The 14,598-nt window shown below is 44.8% G+C and overlaps 1 pseudogene; it reads left to right on the top strand.

The window, feature by feature from the left end:
* Positions 1 to 35: 35 nt before the first annotated feature.
* On the top strand, positions 36 to 7,012 carry LOC103690946 (activated RNA polymerase II transcriptional coactivator p15 pseudogene; annotated as a pseudogene).
* The last annotated feature ends 7,586 nt before the right edge of the window (positions 7,013 to 14,598 follow it).

The raw sequence follows: 14,598 nt of genomic DNA, 5'->3' as shown, positions 1-14,598 counted from the left end.
ACACTGTCACTTCTTCAGACACACCAGAAGAGGGCATTGGATCTCATTACAGATGGTTGTGAGCCACCATGTGGTTGCTGGGAACTGAACTCAGGACCTCTGGAAGAGCAGTCAGTGCTCTTAACCACTGAGCCATCTCTCCAGCCCTCAAAAAGACTTCTTATATGTTAGATCCATTTCCCCTCCTGTAATCTTGGCTGTCCTATAACTGTGTTGATTCGGCTGGCCTCAAACTCACCTGGATCCACCCAGGATCTGGGATTAAAGGTATACACCACTATTCCCCAGCCTGCTTCCTGAATTGCTAACCCCATTATCACTCTTCATCATGAAGCCCCATTCAAACTGCCAGCCCATATCTTTTACATAAACTAATTTTTCCCCACTCTAGCCTTATCCTTTCCTCAAGTTGTATGAATCTCCTGTCTTTGAGCCATTCCCTTTGCTAATAGAGGCCTTACTTCCTTCATCTTGCTCTGCTTTTCCTTCCTCCTTTCCTTCTTTTTCTCATTTCTACCCTTTTATTAAAAATAACTTTTTCTGATTACAGTTTCCCCTCCACTTCCCCCAGTTTGTCCCCACCTCCCCTTCCTCCAGATCCACTCCCTTTCCGTCTCATTAGGAAAGAGCAGGCTTCTAAGAGATAGCATCCAAACATGACAAAATAAAATATACGAAGATAAAGCAAAAGCCATCACATGAAGGCTGGACAAGGCAACCCAACAGAAAGAAAAGAGCCCCGAGAGTAGGCTCAAGAATCAGAGACCCACTCATTCACACACTCAGGAATCCCATAGAAATACGAAGCTGGAAGCTATAGTGTATATGGAGAGGACCTGGTGCAAATCTGGGTTGACCCTGTGCAGTCTTTGTAGGTTCATAATGAGTCGTTCTTAGTTGACTCAGGGCCTCCGTCTGTTCTGGTGTCCTCCATCCCCTCTGTCTCTTAACACTCTTTCTGCCTCCTCTTTCTTAGGCTTCCCTGAGTTCTGAGGGGAGAGAAATGAAGAGGTTTTGCCCTAGCTCTCTGGATTATCTTGTCTGGTTCTTGGTAACCCAAGCAGTGTTGGGTATGAGTTTCATCGTGTGGGATGGACCTTATGTCAAATTGGGCATTGGTTGGCTGCTCCCACAAGTTCTGTGCCACCATTGCCCCAGCATGTCTTATGGGTAGGACAGATTGTAGATCAAAGGTTTTGTGGCTGAGCTTGTGTTTACATTTTTCTTTTGGTAACCTGCAGGGTGCTTTCCCATACCAAAGACACTAGAATGTAGGGGTGAAGGTTCCCTGTAGGCCTTAACTTGCTATCTCCGTGTTCCATGATTTGCGTGGGTGTTGTCCTCAGCAATGGGACCTTGGTGTCAGTTTGCAGAAAACCTATTTCCTCAGCAACAACCCTGGGATGTGTGGGAATTATGGGACCCCCCTCCCCCCCACTTTGGGTAACAACTCAATTGGAATACACCCCAGTCCCTTTACTAGAAGCCTCACTTGGTGACTAGTGGCTAGTTGAGACTCAGTATCCTCCATTGTTAGACCTCATTAGGATCATCTTCATACATTTTAGGAAGTTTCTACTGCCCTAGGTTTCCATATCATTCCTCAAACACCCATCAGCTCCAGCTCTCTCTCTCTCTCTCTCTCTCTCTCTCTCTCTCTCTCTCTCTCTCTCTCTGAATTCTCTCCTTCTGTCTTCTGTCCCCTTCCCCACCTAATCCTCCTATTTTCCAGCCCCAAGTCAACCCATAAAGTCAGTTCTATCTCCCCAGCCAGGGAGGTCCATGTGCCCACCCCTAGTCCCATCCTCTATATCTAAACTTCAGATTGTAGCTTGATTATTATTGACTTCACAGCTAATATCCACATATAAGTAGATACCTACCACATTTCTCTTTCTGAGTCTGGGATACTTCACTCAGGATGAAGTATCATTCCATCCATTTACCTATAGATTCTATGATGTCTCTTTTTCTGATGTCTGAGTAATATACTCCATTGTGTAAATTTACCACAGTTTGTTTATCCATTCTATCTAGGGTCATCTGGGTTGTCTCCAGTTTCAGGCTATTATGTGTAGAGCCATAAGGAACACGGTTGAACAAGTGTTATTGTGATAACATGAAGCATTGTCCTTTGGGTATGACCACGAGTGGTACAAATGAATCATTCCTGGTTTCCTGAGGAACTGCCTTATTGATTTCCACAGTGGCTGTACAAGTTTGCACTGGTGAGAGTCTTTCGAAACCTCAAAGCCTCCTCCCAGTGACACAGCTCCTCCAATGGGACCACCTTCTGATTCTGTTACACCAACTGGGAATCATTCAAATATATGAGCCAATGGGGGCCATTCTCCTTCATACCGCCACATTTCATTCCCTGGCCCACATAGACTTGTAGCCACGTCACAATATAAAATCCCTTCAGTCCAATTCAAAAGTCCCCATAGTTATTCACTGTCTCAGGACAGCCAAGGCTACACAGAAAAACTCTTGACTGGGGTTGGGGGAGCCTAAAGTTTCTTCTGAGATTCAAGACAATCTCTTAATTGTACCCCCCTATAAAATCAAAAGGCAAATTATATACTTCCAACATACCATGGCATAGAATATACTTTACTGTGTCAAAAATAGAGGAAAGGGGGTATATTGAAGAGCTACTAGACCAAAGAAAACCAGAGGCCAGCAGGGCAAATTCCAAATTCTATATCTCTGTGCCCACTGTCAAAAGGCCTCTCTGCACGCCACTCCTTCCAGCTTTCTCAATGGCAGCTTCTTTCCCTCAGGCTGGTTCCGTACCCTAGCTGCAGCTCTCCTTGCCAGGTGTCCTGTGGCTTTGGCATTTCCAACACCTCGGGGTCTCCCATGCAATCCAGACCTTATCTTCACAGCGTCATGTGATAGCTTCTCCAGGTCTCCATGATGAGACTCCCCTGGCACATGCCTGGCCTCAGCTGCTTTCCTTCACCACAGAAGATGATCCCACAACTTCTCTTCACCTATATTTTTCTTGATAAAGCAGTAACATTGTGGCTGATGCTGTCAAGTTCTTCTGCCTGTTTGGGCTGAAACCTGCCCGCCTCCATGACTTCCATTTTCATAAGCTTAGATCTGTTAGTGATTTTTGTTTTTATGTGACCTTCAGTCTTTGCCTTTCAGAGGTTGCAGGTTTAACTGAGTGGAGTTTCTCCCTGAAGGTAACACTCCCTTTCTTCCATTTATCATCGGGGCTTCCCATCATTTTGAGCACAAAGCTTGGCTCCAACATTGTCTCCTGATGCTCTTTATTGGCTTAAACTATGTATTTGTTTTTACCCCTCTTGCTGTTTTGCACTGTAGCTCGACATAAGAGTGGTCACTAATAACCATGTGACACATGACACAGTCGCTACTAGGTTATCTTGAATTTTCCTCTGCCAAAGACACTAGTTCAAAAACTCCTTCAATTTAGCCTCAGGCATATTTTTAAGGCAAGGACAAATTCTTTGCCAAAGTATCACAAGAATGGTCTATAGCCTGGCTGCGAATAATGTCCTTCTCTAAACCCTCTTGAGCTGAGCCTCCATGACCCTCATTACTCTCAGCACAACTGTCTTCCATGTTCCTAGTAAGACAGCCTGTTGAGCACCACTTACAGCATTTAACCGACTTTCTAGTCCAGAGTCTTTTATATTTCTCCAAACAACAGAATGACAAGGCAGGGGCAGGCAGATCTCTGAGTTTTAGGCCAACCTGATCTGCAGAGTGAGCTCCAGGACAGCCAAGGCTATCAATATAAAGCCTGAAACTGCTAGAAGAAAAGATAGGCCCTACCCCACAAGATAAATGTGTAGACAAGGGCTTTCTGAATAGGACTTCATTTGCCCAGGGATTATGGCCAACAGTTGACAGGTGGGACGCCATAAAATGAAAACGCTTCTGCATAGCTAAGGAAACAGTCAAGAGAAAAGGAAGGCAACAGTGAGAGTGAATCTGCCAGTTACACATCCAACAGGATGAATGCCCACACCATATACAGAATTGTAAAAACAGAGTCCAAAGACAAATGAGCCATTCAGAATATTTGCTGTGGATATGATCTGATCAGAGTTCTCAAAAGAAAAACTAAAAATGGCTTCTAAAAACTCAAAGATGTTCATCATTCCTAGCAATTCAGAAAATTCAAATGAGAACAACTGAAATTTTATCTCACCCTGGTCAGACAACTAAGGTCAGTGTACTGGCTGGTTTTGTGTGTCAACTTAACACAAGCTGGAGTTCTCACAGAAAAAGGACCCTTCCTTGAGGAAAAGCCTCCATGAGATCCAGCTGTAAGGCATTTAATCAACTAGTGATTGTGGGTGGTGCCATCCCTGGGCTGGTAGTCTTGGGTTCTATAAGAAAGCAAGCTGAGCAAGCCAGTATCAGTTTCCCTCCATGGCTTCAGTATCAGCTCCTACTTCCAAGTTCCTGCCCTTTGTGAGCTCCTGTCCTGACTTCCTTTGGTGATGAACAGCAGTGTAGAAATGTAAGCGGAATAAACCCTTTCCTCCCCAACTTGCTTCTTGGATGTGATGTTTGTGCAAGAGTAGAAACCCTGACTAAGACAGTCAGTAAACAACAACAAACACTTGTGAGGATGTGGGCAAAACCATCTGCATTTGTTGTGGGTTACAAGCTGTGTAGCAACTGTGGTAATCAATATAAATAATTACCAGAAACCTAAAAGCAAATCCGCCATACACATGACGCACTTATGTCATCGCTTGTCACATGTGAAGGATTCAGTGTTCTTCGTCACAGATACTTGCATGGTCATGCTCCTTATATGGAGACTAGAACCCACATGTCTTTGAACAGAAGAATAGATCATGAAAATGTGAAATGTTTACACAACAAAATACTATCCCGCTGTAAAGAAAAAGGAAATCATGAAAGTTGGAGGTAATGGTTGGGGATTTAGCTCAGTGGTAGAGCGCTTGCCTAGCAAGCGCAAGGCCCTGGGTTCGGTACCCAGCTCCGAAAAAAAGAAAAAAACAAAACAACAACAACAACAAAAAAACCAAACCAAAAAAAAACAAAAACAAAAACAAAAACGAAAGTTGGAGGTAAAGGGAGGGAACTAGAAAATATCATATCAAGTGGAGTAACTTGCTGAGGCTTGTCTGTTGCTGTGTATTGTAATGCTAAATTCTGTACCTGAAAGTCTAGGCCTACCAGTGAATTCAAAGTTTTTTAAGCTTTGGTTCCTTGATTTAAAATTATTGGTTAGGTAAAATTGGTTACATCCAATCACTGGAGGGATTAGAGGTTGGTGGGATTTGAGTTACCTGGTTGGAGGTGGAGAAGAGAAAGGAGGAGAAAAGCAAGGGGAAGGAGGAGAAAGCCACCAGGAGGGGAGATGGACCATGAGCATGCATGGTGGCAGAGGTAACAAGGCCAGAAGTTAGAAAAGTATTAGAGGTTATTCTCCAGTAATTGTCAAAGCCAAATAAAAGTAACTAATGTCTGAGTTCCATTTATTTGTAAGCTAATTGGGCATACGCTTGGACTGGTTGTACCATAGTATCTTATATCCAGAAAGACAAATGCCATGTCTGTGATTCCTCGCTCAAAATCTTCAGACATAACCTGGAGTAACTGCAGAAACCAGGAAAATAAAAAGATACCACAGGGACGAGGGGGTTGTAGGGAGTTGAAGAAGCTCTAAGAGAATATGAATTTTGATATGGTGATGGAGGGTTCAACGCCACAGACCCATAGTAAAGCCATTATCCAAATTGGTATCAAGCAAAAGAGTAACAGCAAAGCTTTCCTTAGGGTGTCAAGCATGAGTGTTAATGAAGGTGGTCAGTGTGGACAAAGACTAGCAACTGCTGCTCCCTCCTAAACATTTAAAGCCCAAGAGCCTGAAGAGACCCTGTACTGAGACTAGCCAACCCTTTCCCCTGTGCTGTACCTAGTAAATATGCTAAGGTTCCAGTTTGCATTGGTAGTGTTTAGAAAACCCCACCTGAATCCGTGTGTGTGTGTGTGTGTGTGTGTGTGTGTGTGTGTGAGAGAGAGAGAGAGAGAGAGAGAGAGAGAGAGAGAGAGAGATCTGACAATGCTCCCTCTAAGAGCCATAGACTGTTGCAAGATATTCGATCACACTGTGAACCCTGAGATTGTGTTACTGTAAAACTTGTTTCTACTTGTGGTGTAGCTCATTCCTTAGTGCACACCTTTACTCTCTCTGGCTGGAATACAGACATGCCCTTACTACACATCGTTAATCCCCAAAAATGAAAATGAAGTTAGTCTGTAGAAGTTAGCACCCAAATTTGAAAGTGATGTCTAATTGAGTGGTGGCGAGTCAGAGAAAGATTTGACAGAGTAGGATATGCCCCACTCTCACAAGAACAAAGAGGAGGGGAAGCTACTTAAGAGACTACAGAAGAGGAAGATGAAGGAGGCAGTGTTGGGTTTAGGAATCACCTCACAAACTACACGGACACTGATCTAAGTCAGACAGGGCTAATTTATTGAGCATATGCCCCAGGACTGATGGATCAGGACCATGGTCCAGATTCAGGAACTGAGTTGTGACCCCAAGTTAAGATCCTACAGGGCTAGTCCGGAGCGAGCGAGCGAGCTAGGGGCTGTTGGATGCTGGAGCAGAGCAATGCCTAAATCAAAGGAACTTGTTTCTTCACGCTCTTCAGGCAGTGATTCTGACAGCGAAGTTGAAAAAAAAGAGGAAAAAGCAAGTTGTTCCAGAGAAACCTGTAAAGAAGCAAAAGCCTGGTGAGAGTTCTAGAGCCTGGCATCCTCCGAGCAGAGTAGCTGCCCCGGAAATGACGACCTGCTGCGGATTGGAAAGGCGGGATCTGTCAGTGTTCAGGACTTTAAAGGAAAACTTCTAATTAATATTAGAGAATATTGGATGGAGTCGGAAGGTGAAAACCCAGGGGGAAAGGTGTTTCTTTAAACATGGAGCAGTGGAGCCAGCTGAAGGAACAGATCTCTGACAAATGATGCAATAAGAAAGCCGTAGTCTGAGTCATATCAAGCCTGAACTGTGGTAGCTGTTTTACTCTGTCTTTTCACATTGGCTTTTGTTTTCTAAATGTTGTTTTCCAAGCTGTTGTATATTTTGGATTGCAGGACAATTTGAAAGACAAATACTTTTTTTTAAAATGTGCATTATTAAAATGTTCTAAGAGAAGCTAATTGTCAATTTTATTAAAGAGGGTTGCTTTGTGCCCCCTACCTAGTGTAAAAAAAAGTCAGATCATTACAGTCTTTTAAAAAAATCCTACAGGGCTTTTAAACCTGAAATTCACAAACATCTGTGCCAAGGTATTCCACCAATCAGCATTTAGGGATAGGAATTTCCTTAGGAGCGTGTCTTTGTGGTACACTTGCCCTGCTCCCATTGGTTGGGGTACTTAGCTGTGGCAAGGGACTTGTATTGTCTAATATTTATGTCTTAACTTATCTGCCAGCATGGGGCTTGTCTAAAACATTCATGTTTTAGCTTGGCAACTAGCATGTCAGTTACCCATGTGCATGTCTCTTTCTGTCAAGTAGAATGTCAGTTCCCAGGGAGGTCTTGGGTACTTAAACTTTACTCACCAGTATTCAGCATGGTAGTCTTATTCCAATAGTTTCTTATATTGGTACAGATATCTCTCTTATGTTGGGGATCCATCTCAAGGGCACTTTATATCTTAAAAGCTTATATACTGGTGCAGAAAGTGCTGTTGGGTAGTTGGTTCCAGTCCAACTATACAAAACAATTCTGCTGACTTATATGATGATTGGTTTCCAAAGGCATGGGACATAACAGAATATGTAACCAACCTTGGGATAGAAAGTTTCCTAGTAACATCAGAAACATATGAGAAAGTTTCCTTACAATGGCAGGCTAGCCAGGTAAATGTTACCTAGGCCTTGGCATTCCAACTAGGCCTTAATATTTTACGTAGGTCCTAACAGGCAGTTTTACTGGGGCACTGATAGTCAGGCTGCAGAGTGAACAAGCTAGATACAGGTGAAGACAGAATGAGCCACAGAATAAAAAGGGGCCAGATTAGAACAGATTGCCAGGGTTAGTTTGAGGCCAAGCAGAGCAAAGAGTCAGAGTCTGAGAGAGAAGCCAGATTGAATCAGTCAGCTTGGAGAGGAGTTTGAATCAGAACAGCTGAGTTGAACCAGCCAGAGTTCAGAAAGAACAAGAAAGGGTGAGCTTTCTCAGCAGTGAGTCTCAGAGGCAGGAAACATTCTAAGCCTAATAAGATTGTATAGAGGCCAGAAGGTTCCAAGACTAGGTCTAGGTTAGCAGACAGAGACAGTAAGCCTCAGAGATGACAATCATTACATGAGAATAAAAGTTACATTTACAATAGACTATCTGGAAAAAAAAATAGTACCAGACATTTAGAAACTCCCATTGAGTTAATCAAGGGAGGCCAGAATAGTATAGGATATGGTTGCTGTCCTTAGTCTCCTCTCAGGAGTTGAAGGTTCCTATTGATGAAGGAAGCCATCATACACTTGGGACACGGGACTTGGAGGACTTGAGTTGGAACTGATCTGAAAGCCTCCTCCCTGAGGACCAGCCTTCATAGTCCCAGATGACGTTAAGCAAGCTGCCAAGGGGGAAGCAAACAGCAGCACCCAGCTTTGAAGCACAAGAGTGACCGGCATGGCAAGATAGCCAGAAAGGTGCAACAGTGGCCCTCATACCAGCAGTAACCAACAGTTGTCTAATTTGACTTTTTCAAGACAGCGTTTCATGTGTTAAGGTCTGGGTAGGATATTAAGGCCTGGATGGAATGTTAAAGCCTAGGTAAAACGTTAACAGGAGAGATCATGCCTGATACTGGAAATCTGGTCAACTCCTCAAGGTTAGTGAGGTCATAGATTTAAGAAGAGCCTAACACGGCTACTTTATTAAACCAGCATACTTTATAGCTGCAGGCTAGATATGCGTTCTTATATCCATATTCAGTGTAGCACTTATCATTCCTCAAAGAAGTGTCTATTTGCAATAGATACGTACCATTACAGACTCCCACAACTCTACCAAAATGCTGAAGACAAGGGTCCAGCCCCAATGCATTCATCTACAACCTAACCCCCAAGGAAGCGTAATGGGTAAGGGGACGAGAAGATTGTAAGAGACAGAGCATCGGAAAAACTTTTTTCTTCTAGAATGGCAGGGAAGCTACACCTATTATACCTAAACAATATGGTTGCCTAAATAAGACCCGAATGAAACAGCCACCAATATGCGTGGTTCTTCCTTGCTCTGGCCCCAGGATGGAGCAGACAGACACAGGCTCTGTTCAGAGTCAAGTTGGGGAAAACATAGGAGGGCAAGGCCACAGGAGCATAACCCAGGATGTGAGCAAGGCCATGGATATGCTGAAGGGTAAGAAATCTCTGGTGAATCTGGTGAATCTGGCCTTCTGGTCCTCACCCCTGCTTTTGTGCCAGGGGACCCTATAGTGAAGAGTTTGTAGGAACACCTAGGATGGATTTGTCCTCATTCCTACAACCCATTCCCACCAGGAGATATTCGTCAGTCAGGGCCCTCCTGTCCACTCCGCTGAGATACCACCTGTCCCCACAGATTACCACAGCAGCTCCCTAGAGAGAAGGCAGGTCTTAGTAAAGCTAGACAAATGCCATTCAAGAGGCAGCCTGCAGATAACGTGGGGAGCAGGAAACCAACATGAAGGGCACAGAGGTGGGGAGAACAGCCCTCCACTTCCAAAGGGACTGACTGAGCTGGATTCACCGATGTCTCAGTGACCACCAATTAGCTTTGAGCAATCCTGGAAACTCCGGGATATCGCTGGTGGAGCCACAGAAACTGTACCTTGGACAGAGCTCCCAGTGCTGATGCAGCCTAATTGGCTTCAGCCTTATGGCATCACCTTGCTCATCTGATGCCTTCTAATGTATCCAAGTGACTAAGCCCAAGGCATTTACAGCAGAGCCAAGTCCAGGGAGTGGGTCATAAATGCACCCAGGTTCCTGGAACTTCCATATGGAGGGTATATGTTTGGAGCTCCTGGCAGCCAGCCTGCCGGAGCCAACCCAGTCCCAGGGCAGAGGACATTTAGTAAGAATCAAAACAGGCTCGGGAAATCCCAGGAGACAAAATCACAGCTCAGCATGAGACTAGAAATCGTCTACCTGGCCTGGGCATACCTAGGCTCTCGGGTGCTCCAGGAACAGCATGTCATCGACCAACCCACAAGGTGCCAGCATCTTATCTCTAGTTGTTCTAGTTCCAGCTCTCCTCAAGAACATTTGTATTCCTACCAAATTGTTAAGGCCTGGCTAAAGGCTCATGTTCTTATGGGCCCAAGTCATGAAGTTACTGAATTCTTTCTTCAACTACCATAGAGACTGTCCGACCTGCTCAGGGTGAAACAAAAATGACAAAGTTATGGGGGCTCTCTTAGATCCGAGCTGAAGCGTTCTCTCTCTCTCTCTCTCTCTCTCTCTCTCTCTCTCTCTCTCTCTCTCTCATTCTCTCTCTCTCATTCTCTCTCATTCTCTCTGTCTCTCTCCCTCTTCCTCTCTCCCTCTCTCTCCTCTTTCTTCCTCTCTCTCTCTCTCTCTCTCTCTCTCTCTCTCTCTCTCTCTCTCTCTCTCTGTGTGTGTGCCATGCAAAGAAGTCAGGTGTAATGGTGCATGCTTTCAATCCTGAACTGTCTCAGTGGAGACAAGTGAATTCTTGGACTCCCTGGATGCATAGCCTGCTTGATAAGTTCCAGGCCAGCAAGAGACCCTGTCTAAAGATCAAATCAAATAATTTTAAAAATATGTATGGTTTTGTGTGTCAACTGGACACAAGTTAGAGTCCTCATTGAGGAAGAAGCCTCCGTTGAGAAAGTGCCTCCTTAAGACCTAGCTCTAATGCACTTTCTCAATTGTGATCCGTGGGGGAGGGCCCAGCTCATAATGGGTGGTGTCATCCCTGGCATGTGGTCCTGAGTCCTATGAGAAAGCAGGCTGAGCGAGCCAGGGGGAGCAAGCCAGCAAGCAGCACCCCTCAAGGCCTCTGCATCAGCTCCAGCATCCAGATTCCAGCATTGCTTGAGCTCCTGTCCTGACTTCCCCCAGTGATGGACTATGATCTGAAAGTATGAGCTGAGTAAACACTTTCCTCCCCAACTTGCTTTTAGTCATGGTGTTTTTGTCACAGCAATTCTAAGACAGATGGCTCCTGAGGAAGGACACTTTGTTCTTTGACCTCACAAACAAGCACGCAGAGTCAAAGAACAGGAATGAAAGGGGTTTGAGCACTAGATGGCATGGCAGTGGAACCAGTCATGAGCTCCCCTGTGGGGTAAGAGTTCCTTTCTGCCCTTCTTTGGACACCCACACACTGAGCTCAAAACTTGGTACCTAGATGCTCATCTGTGTGGCTGTTGAATGAAAATGGTCCCCATAGGCACAGAGAGAGGGGCACTGTTAGGAGGTGTGGCCTTGTTGGAATACAGTGGCCTTTTTGGAGGAAGTATGTCACTTCAGGTTGGCTTTGAGGTTTCCTGCTCAGGCCCAGTATCAATCTTCCTTCTTGTTGCCTAAGGATACAGATGTCGAACTCTCCAACACTGTGTCTGCCTGCACTCTGCCACACATCCTACCATGATGATATGGACTAAACCTCTGAACTGTAAGCCAGCCCCAAATAACTGTTCCTTTATAAGAGTTGCCTTGGACATGGTGTCTCTTCACAGCAATAAAAAGACCCTAAGACAAAAAAAAAAAAAAACCCTAAGACAACCTGTGAAGGATATTGTAGAACTAAAGGAGGTTCCCCAAAATTTTAATTGGCTTCTCAAAGTCCCCTCACCACCAAGAGATTATTGTCTTGGTTAGGGTTACTATTGCTGTGATAAAACACCATGACCAAAGCAACTCTCATCACTGTCCATCATCAAAGGAAGTCAGGACAAGAACTCAAACGGGTCAGGAACCTGGAAACAGTAGCTGATGCAGAGGTCATGAGGGGTGCTGCTTTCTTGATTGCTTCCCATAGCCTGCTCAGTCTGCTTTCTTATAGAACCAAGAGCACCGGCCCAGGAGTGTCCCTACCCATAATGAGTTTGACCCTCCCATATCATTCACTAAGAAAATGTCCTAAAAGCTTGTGTACAACCCAGTCTTATGGATAGATTTTCTTAATTGAAGTTCCCTCCTCTCAGACATCTTTAGTTTGTATCAAGTTGACATAAAACTAGACAACACACTTGTGGTGAGCAGAACAATATAACAAAGATGTGTTGGCCCCCCAGAAGCTGATCATGAAGTGTGACTTAAGTTACAGATGGAGTGAAGGGACCTGGTATGCTGACCTGTAGATATGAATCATCCTGATTATCTGAGTGGGTCTGAGGTCATCACAGGAGTCAATAAAAGGGAAGGCTAAGTAGAGCTGGGTTATAGAAATACTAAGCCAGCCACTGTTGTCTTTGAGTTCGAAGAAAGGGCGAAGCCCAGGAATGAAGGTACTGCCAACCAGACAGCCGCTGCCCAGCATGCCTCAGTCCTGGCTCAGTGAGGCCCAATTCACACTCTGGGCCTCCAGGGTATTGAGAGTACAGATGTGTTTGGGATGAAGCTTCTGTTTTTCTCAGTCCCAGTGTGTGGACATGAGATAGGGGAAGAGACTGGACTGAAACATCAAGACTGACGTGGGAAAGAAGCCATATTTCAGAGAAAGACTGGAGTCTTTCTTCACCTGGACTGTTTTTTTGTTTTTTTGTTTTTTGGGGTTTTTTTTTTTTTTTTGGTTCTTTTTTTTGGAGCTGGGGACCGAACCCAGGGCCTTGCGCTTCCTAGGCAAGCGCTCTACCACTGAGCTAAATCCCCAACCCCTGTTTTTTTTTTTAATAAGGAATGGGTCGTACACCAGGTATGAGTGGGATACACAAACTTAGTAGAGCTGGGGGTCACATGAATGTCCAATAAAGGTCATGCATGCGCCCCTTGCTCCATTGTTCTTTGGGTTCTTTTCTAAGCATACTAGCACAGTCTCATTCTTGGGAGTACTTTCTATTTCTTAACAAGCTATTATTTCGGGGTTGGGGATTTAGCTCAGTGGTAGAGCACTTGCCTAGGAAGCGCAAGGCCCTGGGTTCGGTCCCCAGCTCCTAAAAAAAAAAAGCTATTATTTATACTTATAGCCACATATCACTGGAGCAATCCTAGAACAAAACACTCCCTGAGTTCAGATGTGTAAGTTGGTGCTCCTGGACACACTTTCCTTGAGATTCTGGGATTTTTCTATTTCCCTATATTTATGCCTAGTTTAAAAGGTCCATCTCCCCTCCTTTGGCAGTGATGGGATTTTCATCTTGTTTGTACTGTTTGTCTCTAAAACTTTAAAAGAAATGTCCTCAGGCTGCCTTCTGAGTCCATTTTTAATTATTTTATTAATGAGACCAAGAACCCAAAGGGAACTCACTCTCCTGACAAACAGAGCCACTTCTGTAGCCCAGCCAGAGCCGGTGCCCACAAACCTACAGACTCACTCCCTAGTCACAACAGCGTGGTCTTTCACAATGACTTCGGCTCCACCTGTTGTAAGAGGGGGCCGCTTCCTGTGCAGCAAGTTGACTTGTCTGAGCTTGAGCTCTCAGGATCGCCTGGGATACAGAATCACCTCTCACCCTAGAGTGTAGACGAACACCTCTCCAAGTACAATCCTAACCTTAGCCATAGGATAGAGCTAGTCTGAAGGAAAATACTGAGAGAGTGGTGACTTTCATGTGACTGAGGAAGAGATGTTGGACACTGTGTCCATTTCAGAATTCACAGGCAATTCATGGCAGCTTCGTTCCCATGGCGACACTGTTGCCCTGAGAAGTAGTGTGTCCCAACAGGTTGCAGGCTTTGTGGTCCAGTTTTTGCTGAACAGGCCTAGCCCATGTTTTCTCAAGAGAAGAGTCAACTCGAGGATACTTTGCATGTAGGTATGGCCATGCAGTTTCAGCTTATTCACCTTTGCTCTGCAATCCAGTCTCTTGCTCACCCTGGGTAGTGCTTTGGCAGCCACCCCAATATCTCAGGCACTCATCAGAGGCGTCAAACAGCCTCTTTGGTAGAGGTTGGTGAACCTCTGCTGATTTGGACTGCCTATCTCTTGGTATCTCTGCCTGTAAGCCACCTGTTGGATGTGCCTCCTGTCCATCTTTCCTTCTATCTGGATATTGCCATAGCCGTATCAAGAATGTATGCAGAGTGAACCATTCTCAAGAGGTTATCGTCCAAGCTCTTGCTCTCTGTGCTCAGCAGGACTTAAACTCTGAGGTCTGTGCTTTCATTTCAGTCCTGGCAGAAGGCATATTCTTCCAAGATGTTGGCAGAGCCCGCCCTGCTTTTATAATATCCTACACTGAAAGTATTTCCCTGATAATAGGCCCTTATGACAACCCAATTTTGAAACATGATATGGACATAAAATACCTTGTATAAAGATAGGTGTCTCTTACATTCCTGCTTATCAAGAGTATTTATCAATGGCAGACTGGATGGGCATGGGCAGTTGTCATAGTCCAGGATGCTGGACCAAGTGCAGGGTTTAGCCCTTTGTGTACACAGGTGGACAGCCAC

Source organism: Rattus norvegicus, chromosome 1 (assembly GCF_036323735.1).
Source record: "Rattus norvegicus strain BN/NHsdMcwi chromosome 1, GRCr8, whole genome shotgun sequence".
Taxonomy (NCBI): Eukaryota; Metazoa; Chordata; class Mammalia; order Rodentia; family Muridae; genus Rattus; species Rattus norvegicus.
The sequence above is the reverse complement of the archived record's forward strand: the minus strand, read 5'-3'. Positions and strand labels throughout refer to the sequence as shown.